At 37.7% G+C, this 14,581-nt stretch overlaps 1 protein-coding gene and 1 non-coding gene across 5 annotated transcripts in view; both read right to left on the bottom strand.

Annotated features, from left to right (window-relative positions):
• LOC134792698 (uncharacterized) overlaps positions 1 to 14,581 on the bottom strand; it is a 603,576-nt gene that overhangs the window by 541,843 nt on the left and 47,152 nt on the right. The gene's annotated exons all lie outside the window — the stretch shown is intronic.
• Trnad-guc (transfer RNA aspartic acid (anticodon GUC)) lies at positions 2,949 to 3,020 on the bottom strand. The gene has a single exon. It is a non-coding gene; the product is annotated as a tRNA-Asp (tRNA).

Genomic DNA, 14,581 nt, shown 5'->3' with positions numbered 1-14,581 from the left:
GCCTTTTTATAGATTTTGTTTACTTTTATCTAAATACCTAAGATACAGAGTATAGGGTGGAACGGATCTGATCTGCTCATCTTGTTGGACTGCGACTGGAGAGATCATAGTACGTGGATAAACATACAGGCTAACTCATTTAAGTGGCACTAAACAAATACACCGAGAAACGGAACGTAAAAGTTGAAAACGCGCGGGACGTGTATCGAGCTATCGACCGAGATGAAGTGTGGCGTAGAAGACTTAGTATTTGCAGAATTTTCTTTATTTTCTAATTATTTTTAAACAATGCTCAAACAGTTCTTGGCAGCGGTCGGCAACCAGCGGCCGCATGCGGCCCGCGAACCTTTCACTTGCGGCCCGCGAGCCTCCCTGGCTATACTGTATGTAATATTGACAAATGACAATGTCTGATAAAGTCATAAATATTAACAAAGTGCGGCCCGCGTCCACTTCGTTAACTGCTATGTGGCCCTTGGCTGCTAATAGGTTGCCGAGGTGCCTGGTCTATGGGATTTTGAATAAATATGGTTTATAAGTTTAAATAAGAAATCATGTTTAGCACGATTACTTAGGTCAGGGGATTAGACCTGGCTTCCGTTTGGGCTCTCTAAAGTGAACCAATTCTTAATTTTGGGAAAGAAACGCAATTACATCTCAAAAGAGTCGCGGGTTATTGACCTATTTTCTTTTAGTAGACTAGTATAAAACCAGTCATTAGGATCCTCCGAACTTAATCAAACCACAGATCCCAACGAAACGAGAAATCCCTTTTTAAATAGATCTGCGAATCTCCAATGTATGTTCCTCGGAACGTTTAAACGTAACATTAAAACCTAACCAACAGTGACATCATATTGCAACTGCAATGGAAGCTTGCCAAAGCCGAACAATACGAACGGAAGCTAGCGATAAATACATACGTGACCATTCATAGACCTTAACTCGTTGGAATAAAGTTTATGAAAAGTCAATGAATTGTGTCGAGACTACAGGAACACTCCTAGCCATAGGTGGACTTTATACAATAAGGTACACGAATAATCAAGTCGAGATACATACTGATTTGTTTATCACTTGTTTCCGTTTGTTCTATGAAATAGGTGAGAGGTATATCAAATTCTGACTAGCGAATGAAACAGACAAACAGCCATTAATTAAAGCACGTTGGATGCGACGGATGGATTGGTATTGTGTACATTTTGTAAAATGGAATGTGGAATGTGCAATAGTTAGAGTCTGTGCGAAAAGACAAGAGTCGTAGAATGTATTGGATCCCATACACTCCATACGTTTCACGACTCTTTCCACACAGACTATAGAAATTTCTGAAGGGTAATAGGTACGAGTATATGCGATTTATTTTCTGAACAAATACTTTTGCAGCTTTATGGACGTAACGTAAGTGACGCGTGGAATTGATAAAATTCATGGTATAATAATATACTCCGCCTGGTACTCCATTCCGAGATTCGCGTATGACCTAACTGACACGCGCCTACGTCATCATGCTGTTTACAGGTTCTCAAACTTTGAAATGTGGGAGAATTTTAACCAACGGTGAAAATTATTTTAACGGCATTAATTTTAAGTTATTCATGTAGAAACATAGTAAAATAAAACAAATCTAATGTATTAAATTAAACTTTATTTATCTATACAAGACAAACGTTTAAAAAACTAATTCACAGTTACACATTAATTACCAAGCTTACGACGTGAAAAGTTTGGAAAACACTGCGACTGCTGACACTGAGCGAGAAGGAAATAACATTAACACGCGTTCGACAAGGATGACGGTCAGGGCATGAAGTTATCTAGATCCGAATTGTCAAATGTGCACAGCGCTATCCTGTGTTGCCAGTAGTATAAACAGAATTACCCGAAAGTCTGAAATTTCTTTCGTGAATCGGAAGATATTGCTAACGAGTAATTAAAAATGACGTGTTATTGTAAAATTTAAGCTAAAATACATATAAATGAAAATTATAAAATTATAAAGAAATATTTTAACTTATTAACCATAGGTATAATGTACCCATGTAACATGTTATGTTGAAATAAAGTGGCAATGTTATTGTGACGTAGGCCCGTGTCACTCTGGGAATGGAAGACCATGTTTTATTAGACCATGATAAAATTGACAGAATATTTTTGTGTTTAAAGGATTTCACTCAAAACCAATAATATGAATATAACTCATGGACAAGTTTAGAGGAACGCAAAAAAATGGTTTAATTACTGGGTCACAGCACCTAAAATAATTTCAAAATTGGTAATTAAGTAAAGTTATTTTGCGTTCCTCTATATTTGTCCATGAGTTATATTCATATTATTGGTTTTTTATACTATTCAAATCATAACACTACTTTTGTTTTGCCGTACCTAGTCGGGTAAAAAATTCAACAAAAATCCACACTAATTGTGTTCGCACTATACCTACACTTTATTCTAATGACTTTTCTTGACTTATTTATTCATCCACATAATAAGCACATAAATGAGGAATTTAAATAGGGAAATAGGGTCATAGCAGATCTAGTAAAAATCGCAGAGAACCGTTTAAAGACACTACACGACCGGTCGTTGTGGAGATCCTTGTTGGAATATGTCTAGTAGTTCATTACTGACGGTACGATATGACGTGTCGTGTTTGTAATGATTTAAAATTGAAATTGCTTAACCTATCTTTTTTTAAGACGTATCGTGACTTCACCAACAACGGGAACGCGCGGCCATCATCCTGAAATACCCTACACATTTCACAAGCTGATTTACAGACTATAAGCAACAACTTCACAGAGCCAGATCTGCCCGTGTCCGCGTATTGCGCAAGTCTTACTAATACTGGAATATAGAACTGAAAAAAAAAACAAATATTTTTTCAAAGTTAAAAAAAAAAGTTTGACTTGAATTGTGCCAGAATGTAAAAAAAAATGCAAAAAGTTCTCTCCGGCGGGGAATCGAACCCCGGTCTCCCGCGTGACAGGCGGGGATACTTACCACTATACTACCGAAGACTTGATCGCTACAGACGAAATTATGGATAATATGACATGCTATCTTATTTATTATATTATTCTTTAATTTAATTATTATTCAAATTAAATGAGCGATCCAGCTTGTAAACCTATCTATCTTATTAAAATAAGAAGATAACATGACAGAAGAGAGTGTTTTAATATCGACACGAGTTGCGAATTAAGTACCTACCTATTCGCACGTGTATCGTACAACATATTACAGTGCATATGACCCTTTAAATTTTCAACGTAGTTACGTAATGTGCTTATTAAATATTAATCTTATTATAGCACTGGGTATCGTAATAGAGCACCAGATGTACTGTAAATATAGATTATATGTAATATATTTGTTAAGTACTTAATTTTTTTATATACTATGTGATATTTCGTTAAATTTGAATAGCCGAGTGAGTAATGTTTGCATTTCGCAGTTCCCTTACGTGTCTATAAACACCCTTCTTAATAAACAAACTTCTATACGCTCAGAATTCCGTTGCAGCTCTCAAATCTCAAAACACAAAGCAAATCTAAAGTCACCATTGAAAATTATACTTTATTAGACTACTTCAAGGTTCTATTTTGAGTAACATAGATATTGCTTACGACAATTCAGCTGAAATTGATCTATGAATAAACATTTAAAATTATACTTTATTGCTTTAAGTCAAGGTTCTATTTTAAATGACATAAATATTGCACTTACTACACTAGAGATGAAATAGGTCTATAAATAGAGAGAATGAAACTCATTGAGGAGACATCGGCGTGTGCGCAGGCGGCACTGATTTATTGCAATACGATAAACAAATAGTTTTGGTAAAAATGACGTAAAATAAAATATAATCCAATTGACTTTGAAGACCTTGACTTTGAATGAAATGTTGAAAAAAACTATGTACTATGTACATATAGAATAGAATATATTTTATTCGTAAGCAATACATAATATAAAAGAAAACACAAAATAAGATTTAAACTGCCAGGAAATGGCCCCATCTCAGCATGTTGGTGGTGGCTTCCAGCGCTGATCTTCCGATGAGATCATCAAGTGAGAAGAATCACGGAAGGTAACAGACAAGAAGAAAAAGACATAAAATATATTAAAAACTAGTTTTCACATACTTTGCGAAAACTAGTTTTAACTAAAAAATCCCGGTTAAAAGTTTTCGCAGAGGTTTTACGGAAAGTTACGCTTTAGTTTAACTAGGGAAAACGCGTTTTCACTATAAACAGGTTCTACGTTAACATCTTGAATAACAAAGCAAGCGTCGTCTTTATAATAATCTTGCTTTCTAAATGCATTTTTCCCACCACCCAAATGCAGGCGATAATTGTATGACAAACATGTACAAAAAGTGTTTTATACATTACGCGTACAATTTTAGTGTCCCGAAAGACGCATTGAGAATAATTAAGTCTTTGTGCAATACCGAATGCATGACAACTGACATGCCAATACTGGGAAATAACCGTTGTATGCACTTGTGTAACATAATTGACATTTATGATATTTTATCTAGTATTTGCCCGCGACTTCGCCCGCGTAGACGTCGTACTTTTTTAATGACCCTTTTATTAGTGTCAGTTTCCGGCCGAAGTTCTGAGTTCGGTTTCGGCATAAAAATCATAAAATTCATAATTTGGCTAAACGTTCGGTTTCGGCAAAAAAATTACCGAACATTTCGGCCAGAAACTGTATTTTGGGTAGTAAATATCCGGCCGAAGTTCCGGTTTTCCTCGAAACTAGAGCAAAACCGAACCTTTGGTTTCGGTTTCGGCAAAAAAATCGGGAAAAACCTTCTATACCTAAAGAACCCAAACTAAGCGGGCCCTGTTTTGTAAGTAAGTATTAAGTACTTGAAAAAGTTCAGAGACGTCAACCTTGAATTTGGCAGAAATCACGGAAGGTCATGAGTTCAAACCTCCTCGGCGCTCGATAGTATCAATACCTACTATCAATGATTCTGGTTAAGAAAAAAATACAAAAAAGGGGGTCAAAGATTGTGTACAGTATTTTGGACAGTGCCAAAATAAGGGTAAGTAGGTACTTAAATTAGAATTCAAACCTTTACAAGAAGGTACCTATACAGTACATAATCCAATTTCAAACTATAAAAATAACGGTCTTCGTATTTTCCTATATCCGGCTAAAAATTCCCACCTGCCTGACCGTATTTGGCACCGGCTTATGAACAGATTTGGCACGCGGCCGCGCAGTGCCAATGCCAAGGCTGGCTACGTAACGATGGCGCGGGTATTGTTCCGGCTTATGAATGAAGCACAATTGGGGTTATAAAACCTAATTCATATACATATGTCGGCCGACAATCATCCGTATCCGACAGTAATCCGTAATATCAGGCAGGTCTTTTTTTTCTTGGGATGTCCAGTATAGTGGACAATACCGATTTAAGGGTTAACCCTTAAATCGGTAACGTCCACTATACTAGTGGCTCTGTGAGCTGTAGACCTCGCGAGCAGAGCTTGAAATAACATGGTGCTAAGAGCTTTAAATACACCGTGTTTTTTTTGATTTCCGTTAATTTCAAGGGTGCATTCCTGAGCTTAAATCAAGTAACTTTCTCAAAGACACCGATGTTCTAATTAAGTCCATTTCGGAGATAATCCATAATTTATTTTTTTACTATAAGGCCTCTACAAGCGTGTACACTTGCCTTAGGGCCGGCTTACATATTGATTAGTGTTTAGAATGAGTTCATACATTTGCTACTAAACTTAAGTACAATCTCGGTCGATTGATGTACGAAATGACATTGATATGTCACAGATTTCAATTGTTTGGTTGAGTTAAATGTAATGCCCGTGTTACAACAACGCTATATGCTACATTTAATTACTTTTTAAACAAAAAAAAAACAAAAAAGAAAACAAAAAAAAAAATTTTTTTTGAAAATTAACTATGCCATTTAGTTCTTATAAACGTACTTAACTATACCCCGAAGTTAACGGAATTCAATAAAAACACGGTGTATAGTAAATTAAAGAAAAACAATACGAAATTTATGTGTAAAAAAATACAAAAAGTTATAATATCCCAGCATACAATTACTGGGGATCGAACCCAGACCCTCTGTGCAAATAGAAAAAGCGAACGTTTACAAACTGAGCCAAATAGTTCTTAGATAGGTTGACGAAATTTAGCTACTCCTTCTCAAATTAAAATTAGTTAAAATTAAATATCTAAATACCGCCTAAACCAGCGATAATTTTTTTCTGCATTTTTTGCTATTAACTCTGTAAACATGTCTCAAAAAGAAAAAAGTCTTATGATATCGATACGACTATTTGTTTAGGAGCCAGGTATCACGACTCCGCCATTTTTAAAAATTTCCAAAAACCGGATTGACAAAAAAATTTTATTTAGTCATAAAATTCGGTCACAAAATTTCACGAGAATCGGTTAAGAATTGCGACCTGTAGAGGAGAACATCCGGACATACGAAAGCAAAATGCCCGAGTCAAAACGTAGACCTTCGCTTCGCTTCGGTCAACTAGGCATATTTTGACATACGTGATTATCGTCAATCGTGAAAATCATTGTCTCGTTCCCTGACGGGGCTCCTATTTCTGGACAGGTTGCCCTTCGGGCATCTGAAGCAACCTAACGAACCTATTCTATTGCTTTAATGTGACTACCGTCAAAACATTACACAGGAACTTTACGATCGGCCGCCGACATATACAGAATGGCTAAAAAATAACTGCATGCAGCGTCGCGTCATTGTTCTCGCCGCTGTACCTACTTGTCAATTTCCTTGATAAAATGAGTGACGGACTGAACATAAATGCGACGGCGAACGTTATTTATCGAAGGGGCCCACTGATTAACAGTCCGCCGGACGGTATCGGCCTTGTTAGTTAGAACAAAATTTTGACAGTTCCGAACAACTGACAGGCCGATACCGTCCGGCGGTCTGTTAATCAGTGGGCCCCTTCAGAGCTGTCTTATAAAAACGATGCGTGTTGGCTCAAATAAGTTTATTACAAATGACTAAAATGACGAAATAAATAAGTTTTGCAAATACGCCAATCGTCCGCCAAAGGTTTTGTAATAGAAAATACCAAAGAGTTTATCATAAAACATTTATCACTTGAGTGAATGACATTTACAGTGAAGGTTGTAAAGAGATAAAACGTTCAGTTTTATAGGTGAATATTTCACTACCACTGTTCCTTGGGGGAATAGAGGGTAACGCTACGTCTTACGTAGGCGAACAACGCGCGAACGCGGCGCGGCGCGGCGCGGCGAAAGCGGCCGCCGCCGCGCCGCGCCGCGCCGCGCCGCCTGACATTCGCGTGCAAATCGCGCCGCACCGCGTTCGCAACGAGATCGCTTACGTAGGACACTTCTATGGGCATCAAAGGATTGATTTCGCCGCGCCGCGCCGCGCCGCGTTCGCGCGTTGTTCGCCTACGTAAGACGTAGCGTTAGGATCGTAAAGTGAAAGACGGTGCAATTTCACGAAAGTGCAAAAGAATGACCAAATTGCATGGTTGTAGACAAAATAGTTTGTCCATGCTTACATCATATTAAACAAAAGTGCAATATAACACTTTAAACTCTCGCGTTTTGTACATATATTTACATATTGACACATACACATATTTACATAGCTCACATTTTATTTTAGCTCATATTTTTGCATTTTTATTTTATATGTTTTTTTTACTCAGGTGAAACGTCGGAATTTAAGGTAAAAACAATGAAATTATATCGCGTTAGACCCGTTTGTGTAATTAAATAAAAGTGCAATAATCTTGAACACAAAACTTTCCCGTCTTACGTTTAATCTTAAGTCTAAAAACCACTATAATGAATTCCATCAAACGTTAGTTGAACTTGGTACGCCAGGTTAGGTAAGTGGTGAGGCAACGCAGCCTAGATGAGACCTGTTCTGTGTCTCCGGGCGTTAGTTCGCGAATTGCGTATTGTTATGTAACGGATGCTTGCGATGAAATTAAAATTATCCCGTCGTCTACACCGTGTTTTTTTTGATTTCCGTTAATTTCAAGGGTGCATACCTGAGCTTAAATCAAGTAACTTTCCCAAAGACACCGATATTCTAATTAACTCCATTTCGAAGATAATCAATATTTTATTTTTTTCCTATAAGGTCTCTACAAGCTTATACACTTGCCTTAAGGCCGGTTTACATATTGATTAGTGTTTAGAATGAGTTCATACATTTGCTACTAAACTTAAGTAAAATCTCGGTCGATCGATGTTCGAATTGACATTGATATGTCACAGATTTCAATTGTTTGGTTTAGTTAAATGTAATGCCCGTGTTACAACAACGCTATATGCTACATTTAATTACTTTTTAATATGTCGGGGCGTGACTCCAGAAGGACGTATTGCAGCATTATAGTTCATTATTTTAGACGCCTGTATACAATTGATTAGCAATGTTTGACTACTAGCAATGTTTGCTGTTTGGAAGTTGTAACGAAATTCATAACGTAGAGAGTAACGCCGTCTATTGGCGTATTGTTGAACTAAGATGACAGGTAGAAGGCTTTGGAACGTCAAGAGGTTACTCTTGGGTGAAGGTAGGCACGAGTTGGCATTTTTGTCGTTATGTTGGTAGACTGGTCAAGCAGGTTGACCAACTTGACGTTGAGGCGGGAGGACTGGAGCAGCGAGGCTCCGCCGCTGGTGGGGAGTCTTGATCGGACCGCGCTAGAAGTCGGACGTACTCGTTAGCCAACCTCGTGCCTAACTCGCCACGTTCCTGAAGGCTTATACCTGAAGGATTATTCTGATAGCTTATAGAATCCAACGTTCTTTAACCATTTAGCTAAGTGTTTTATTCCAAGTGTTATTTTGATTTCTTACGTGTGATTAGAACCTTACCTTTGTAAAATAAAGATAAGAAGTGTTGTTTTGAAAAGACGTGTCCCGCCGAGTTTGTTGCCGGTCCCAAATAGGGCTAAATCTTCTCGGGTCAGAGGTGTACGGTTGGAGCCGGCCTAGCTTGACTTGAATAAAGACTTGAACGATTTTATGCGATCCTTTTATTTGAGTGCAATCCAAATACATCCCAATAACGCCTAGATATTTTAGTAGGCACTAGTATGGTTAACGAGTTCGAATGTTTATTTCATGCACTGGTAGCAAAGGTAGCATACTGATTTAGCTGTGAAGTAATACATTGAGGTACTATGCCCACTGCCGTCGCCCGTGCCTCCGTCATCAGAAGTGGGATCCCGTGTCTCGTGTATTGCTTACACAGCCACGCGCTGGGAGTGCGGTGTATTTCCGGTTTGTTTCGGGGACCTACATGCTATAATCTGGACACGTGGTAATGGTAAGCTCACGTGTCTAACCTTCATTGAAAGGTGAGTGCAATTCATTATGTTATTTGGTGAGAATTATTGTGAAATTGTGAATTATGATTGAGGCAGTCTAGCATAACGGTTGTTACGTGACGTCATCTCTGGGATCGTTACGTTTCTTTGTAATTAATTTTTGTAATCCATTTAAATCGAAGCGATCTTGAGTTATTTTGATTTGAAATCCATACTGTTAATTAAAACCAAGTATTAACCATCACGACGTGATATTATTTCATCGCTCACTTGTGAATCTACCCTCAATAATTGATTTTTCATGAAAATACAATTAATTTTTAAAATCCATTTAAATCGAAGCGATCTTAAGTTATTTTGATGTGAAATCCATATTGTTAATTAAAACCAGATATTGGCTGTCGCGACGTGATATTATTTCATCGCTCACTTGTGCATCTACCCTCAAAAAAAAATTTTTTTCATGAAAATACAATGCACCGTTAGAAATTGATCCTGCTGATTTGCCAATGCATAGGATTATGTAATCTTTACGTTTAGTAATTAATAAAATTGCGACAAATTATTGCCCGTAATGCCGTGATAGATCACAAATCGTGCATACTATGGAAACATGAGCTACGCATATGAAAATTGATGTTACAGTGTCCTGCAGCCAGAGCCGAGCGAACTTGCAGACACCATTACGCCCCTGACACAGAAGCAGCTGTGCAGTCTTCTGTGCTGGAGATTTGGAAATAAAAGGACAGGTTTCGTTCTAATTGTTTATTAGTGATTTTTATTTTGAGTGTAATTGCTAAACTAATTAGCTGTCACTTTTCGTGTTATTTTTTTTAAGAGTTTTATTAACTTTTGGAACACGTGTTTATACATAGAGTAAAACAAAACACACTCAATGAAGTTTAACTTTTAATTTGAAATAAAAGAATTAAGTCCTGTATCCATTGATAACATGTTTTAGTATCCTCTTCTAGAGCACGCTCGTAATCCTTGAATTTTAATCTACTTACACGATGGAACTGATACCGTGCAAATGATGATTTCAGTATCAGCCAGCTACGATAAACCACATCGTGCATCTCGCCATCTGCTGCAGCAACGCCAACTGCAAGGCGGAAAGCATCAGCCGTCGTGCTTGGGTTGGACTTCACCACCACCACCTTTGTCTTGGACGCGTGCATCATACTTTATTGATCTGGTGAGCAGTTCACATTTCGTTGATATTATTTTGAGATGTTTTGCTTCTGTTTGGAACTCTTGAGCGAGTTTCTGTGGTTGTTGTTGTGCTCAGGGGCTGACCGGGAGGTTCGGTCGTCCTTGAGGATTGTTCATGTGTGTTGGTCTTTCTTAGGGGCTGTCCATGGATTTCGGTCGCCCTTGAGAAAAGATCCGGAATATCGGTCATCCTCAGGAACTGTCCATGGATTTCGGTCGTTCTTGAGGATTGTCCACTGTCCAGGAAAGTCGGTCGTCCTGGGGTTATCCTCGGAGTTACCTGGTTAAGGCAAGGTGGCTGTCGGTTACCCCAGGATTGTCCAGGAATGTCGGTCGTCTTCCGGGGTTGTCCATGTGGTTCGGTCGCCCTGGAGGATTGTCCAGGAATATCGGTCGTCTTCAGGGGTTGTCCATGGAGTTCGGTCACCCTTAGAGATTGTCCAGGAATGTCGGTCATCCTCAGGAACTGTCCATGGATTTCGGTCGTTCTTGAGGATTGTCCAGGAAAGTCGGTCGTCCTGGGGTTATCCTCGGAGTTACCTGGCTAAGGCAAGGTAGCTGTCGGTTACCCCAGGATTGTCCAGGAATGTCGGTCGTCTTCCGGGGTTGTCCATGTGGTTCGGTCACCCTGGAGTATTGCCCAGGATTATCGGTCAGTTAAGCAAAGAGTTTGAGAGAAAATAGACTTGTAATTTTGTATCATGTTTAAGGACTTTAAGGTTAATGAACTATCTGTTGTCCGTTATTTTCATGTGAATACTTTTTGTTCATTACTTTCATAAAATAAAGACAATACTTTGTGACATGGTCAACTCTTTATTATTATTCACATGGTCAGGTTGGCCGAGTTTTAGAGCAATTACTGTTGCAAATTTATTTTCCTTTTCAGATACGGCTCGCTCACACGGGGACGTGTGAACCGCAGGACGGCCGTGTCGGGGCGTGACTCCAGAAGGACGTATTGCAGCATTATAGTTCATTATTTTAGACGCCTGTATACAATTGATTAGCAATGTTTGACTACTAGCAATGTTTGCTGTTTGGAAGTTGTAACGAAATTCATAACGTAGAGAGTAACGCCGTCTATTGGCGTATTGTTGAACTAAGATGACAGGTAGAAGGCTTTGGAACGTCAAGAGGTTACTCTTGGGTGAAGGTAGGCACGAGTTGGCATTTTTGTCGTTATGTTGGTAGACTGGTCAAGCAGGTTGACCAACTTGACGTTGAGGCGGGAGGACTGGAGCAGCGAGGCTCCGCCGCTGGTGGGGAGTCTTGATCGGACCGCGCTAGAAGTCGGACGTACTCGTTAGCCAACCTCGTGCCTAACTCGCCACGTTCCTGAAGGCTTATACCTGAAGGATTATTCTGATAGCTTATAGAATCCAACGTTCTTTAACCATTTAGCTAAGTGTTTTATTCCAAGTGTTATTTTGATTTCTTACGTGTGATTAGAACCTTACCTTTGTAAAATAAAGATAAGAAGTGTTGTTTTGAAAAGACGTGTCCCGCCGAGTTTGTTGCCGGTCCCAAATAGGGCTAAATCTTCTCGGGTCAGAGGTGTACGGTTGGAGCCGGCCTAGCTTGACTTGAATAAAGACTTGAACGATTTTATGCGATCCTTTTATTTGAGTGCAATCCAAATACATCCCAATAACGCCTAGATATTTTAGTAGGCACTAGTATGGTTAACGAGTTCGAATGTTTATTTCATGCACTGGTAGCAAAGGTAGCATACTGATTTAGCTGTGAAGTAATACATTGAGGTACTATGCCCACTGCCGTCGCCCGTGCCTCCGTCAAATATTATTTTTTCTGAAAAAAAAAAGCAAAAAAAAAATTTTTTTTTTTTTTAAATTAACTATGCCATTTAGTTTTCTTAAACGTACTTAACCATACCCCGAAGTTAACGGAATTCAATAAAAACACGGTGTATATCAGCCTTTAATACACATTACACGCACCAACCTCGGCGAAAAAAATGTTGGGAATCCCTGCCTTATCTAGTTATATATCTGAAAGTAGTTAGTTAACAAAAAGGCAGACTTCGTAAACCTTCGTAAACTTCACATAATTGGACGCAATTTAGCGAAAATGATCAATCTCAAAAAATTGACATAATATGACCTATGCCTATCTTTTATGACAGAAAGTAAAATTTTATTGACAGATTTTTGAGGGTTGGATAGTTTTCCCTAAATTGAGTCAAATTTGTGGCCATTTTTTTTTCTTATGAAACTGTGAATTTTTAATCGTTTCTTCAGATACACGCCTACACATACACATGTAAGTAGGTATTGAAAACATCGTGAAGGTTCAAACTCTTTTAATACTCTCATCTAGTGTTGCGTGTAAACAAAACATGAATAATCAAATAACAAAAGACTGTTGATGATCTAAAGTTCTAAACCAACACAGCACAAATGTAAACACAAATCAATTACAATTTAAAAATTTCCTTTTACGCGCCCAACCGTTACACTCCCACACATAAATAGTTTATTTGTTTACACACACACCTACACATATTTAGTCTATGCATTTAGTTTTTAGTTGAACGTTATTTTGACAGTCACTCATAAACATTTAAAAATAGTTTCGACTATTGAGACTGACATAAATTTGTTTGGCCCAAATAATACAGGAGTTGGGAAATCTGTTTGCTAAAACTTACGACACTTTTCCGTTCTATTTGAGAGGAAAAGAAATTCGACCACACTATGTCAATTATAAATATTAACACAGTTTTAGGTTTACGATTCCTGTACCTTTGTTCGACTAACTACTTTTTAGCTCTAGGAATTGTAACTAAAATCATACAAGTAAATTTTTTTATAGTATTAGTTAAGGTCATGCGTCTTTCCTGTAGACATCATGAAAATTACGGACTTTAAAGCCTAATTTTCTTACTTTATCGTTATTGGCATGTTAAAACCTGTAACCATTCTTAAAAGTTGTAATAAAAAAGTCTTAGTAAAATGTATCCAAATCGTCAACTCACTCGCCTGAAACACATCAGGGCATCCTGGTTCAGGCACATGTAAACCATTACTATTTTATTTAAAGTCTTTAATTATGTTTAAGTTTAACTTTTGTAATGTCTACGTATTTTGATCCAACTCTACCTGAAAAAAAGTTTACGGTTAGCTAAGCAAGCACGTTTAGAATAGTTTATCAAACAATTTAATCAATCTTAGTGAGCCAGTTAAACTGCATTGCATTGTAATGGAAATATTATTATAATTTATTCACAACCTTGGCAAATAAGGCATTAGGTACTTAACGTTCGTTTTACTACACATTGCATTGCCAAAGAGCAATACACTTTACGTATAGAGAATTTGCGAACGTATGCCTACTAATATGTAATAAGTTACCAATAATTGACTGACACATTCATCACGCTTTATAACATACAAATCGTGTTCGATTTTGAAGAAAAAAATACGGTATGGGTCAAAAAAGTTCGGAAACCGGTGTCTTTTCTGTAGACATTACAAACGTGTTAACTATTGTACACATGGACACTTGAAAACATGAATTCTGCAGTCTATCTGCGTTATTTTTCTGTTTACTCGATAGCTAACATATGTCTCTCCTTTTTTTCGGCATCCTTCAAACACGTGGCAATTTTGGTACAGTTCTTAACTAGGTAGAAAAAATGTTATGTGTAGGTATACAAACAAAATGATATTTGAGGTATCGATGGAGGGAGGGAAGCTCCTACCCTCCCAACATGTGTTACCTAATTAAACCTTGATTACAATATGAAAATTAATTTTGTATTAAGCAGAATCATCTGCTAACGATGCTATTATTAAGCTTAAAATAATTATGTAAGTAAATAAAACATAGGTAAGTTTAATTTAAACTTGGCTTGACAGACTATAAATACGTAGCTTATATTAAACACGGAAGCTACTCTACATTGTCTATGGCCTACAAATCTTTAAAAAGCTATTTGTTCCTAACTTTATACACTATAGCTACAAACTTGCCAGTTTCAATTA

This window comes from Cydia splendana, chromosome 8, assembly GCF_910591565.1.
Source record: "Cydia splendana chromosome 8, ilCydSple1.2, whole genome shotgun sequence".
In the NCBI taxonomy this organism is placed as follows: Eukaryota; Metazoa; Arthropoda; class Insecta; order Lepidoptera; family Tortricidae; genus Cydia; species Cydia splendana.
The sequence above is the reverse complement of the archived record's forward strand: the minus strand, read 5'-3'. Positions and strand labels throughout refer to the sequence as shown.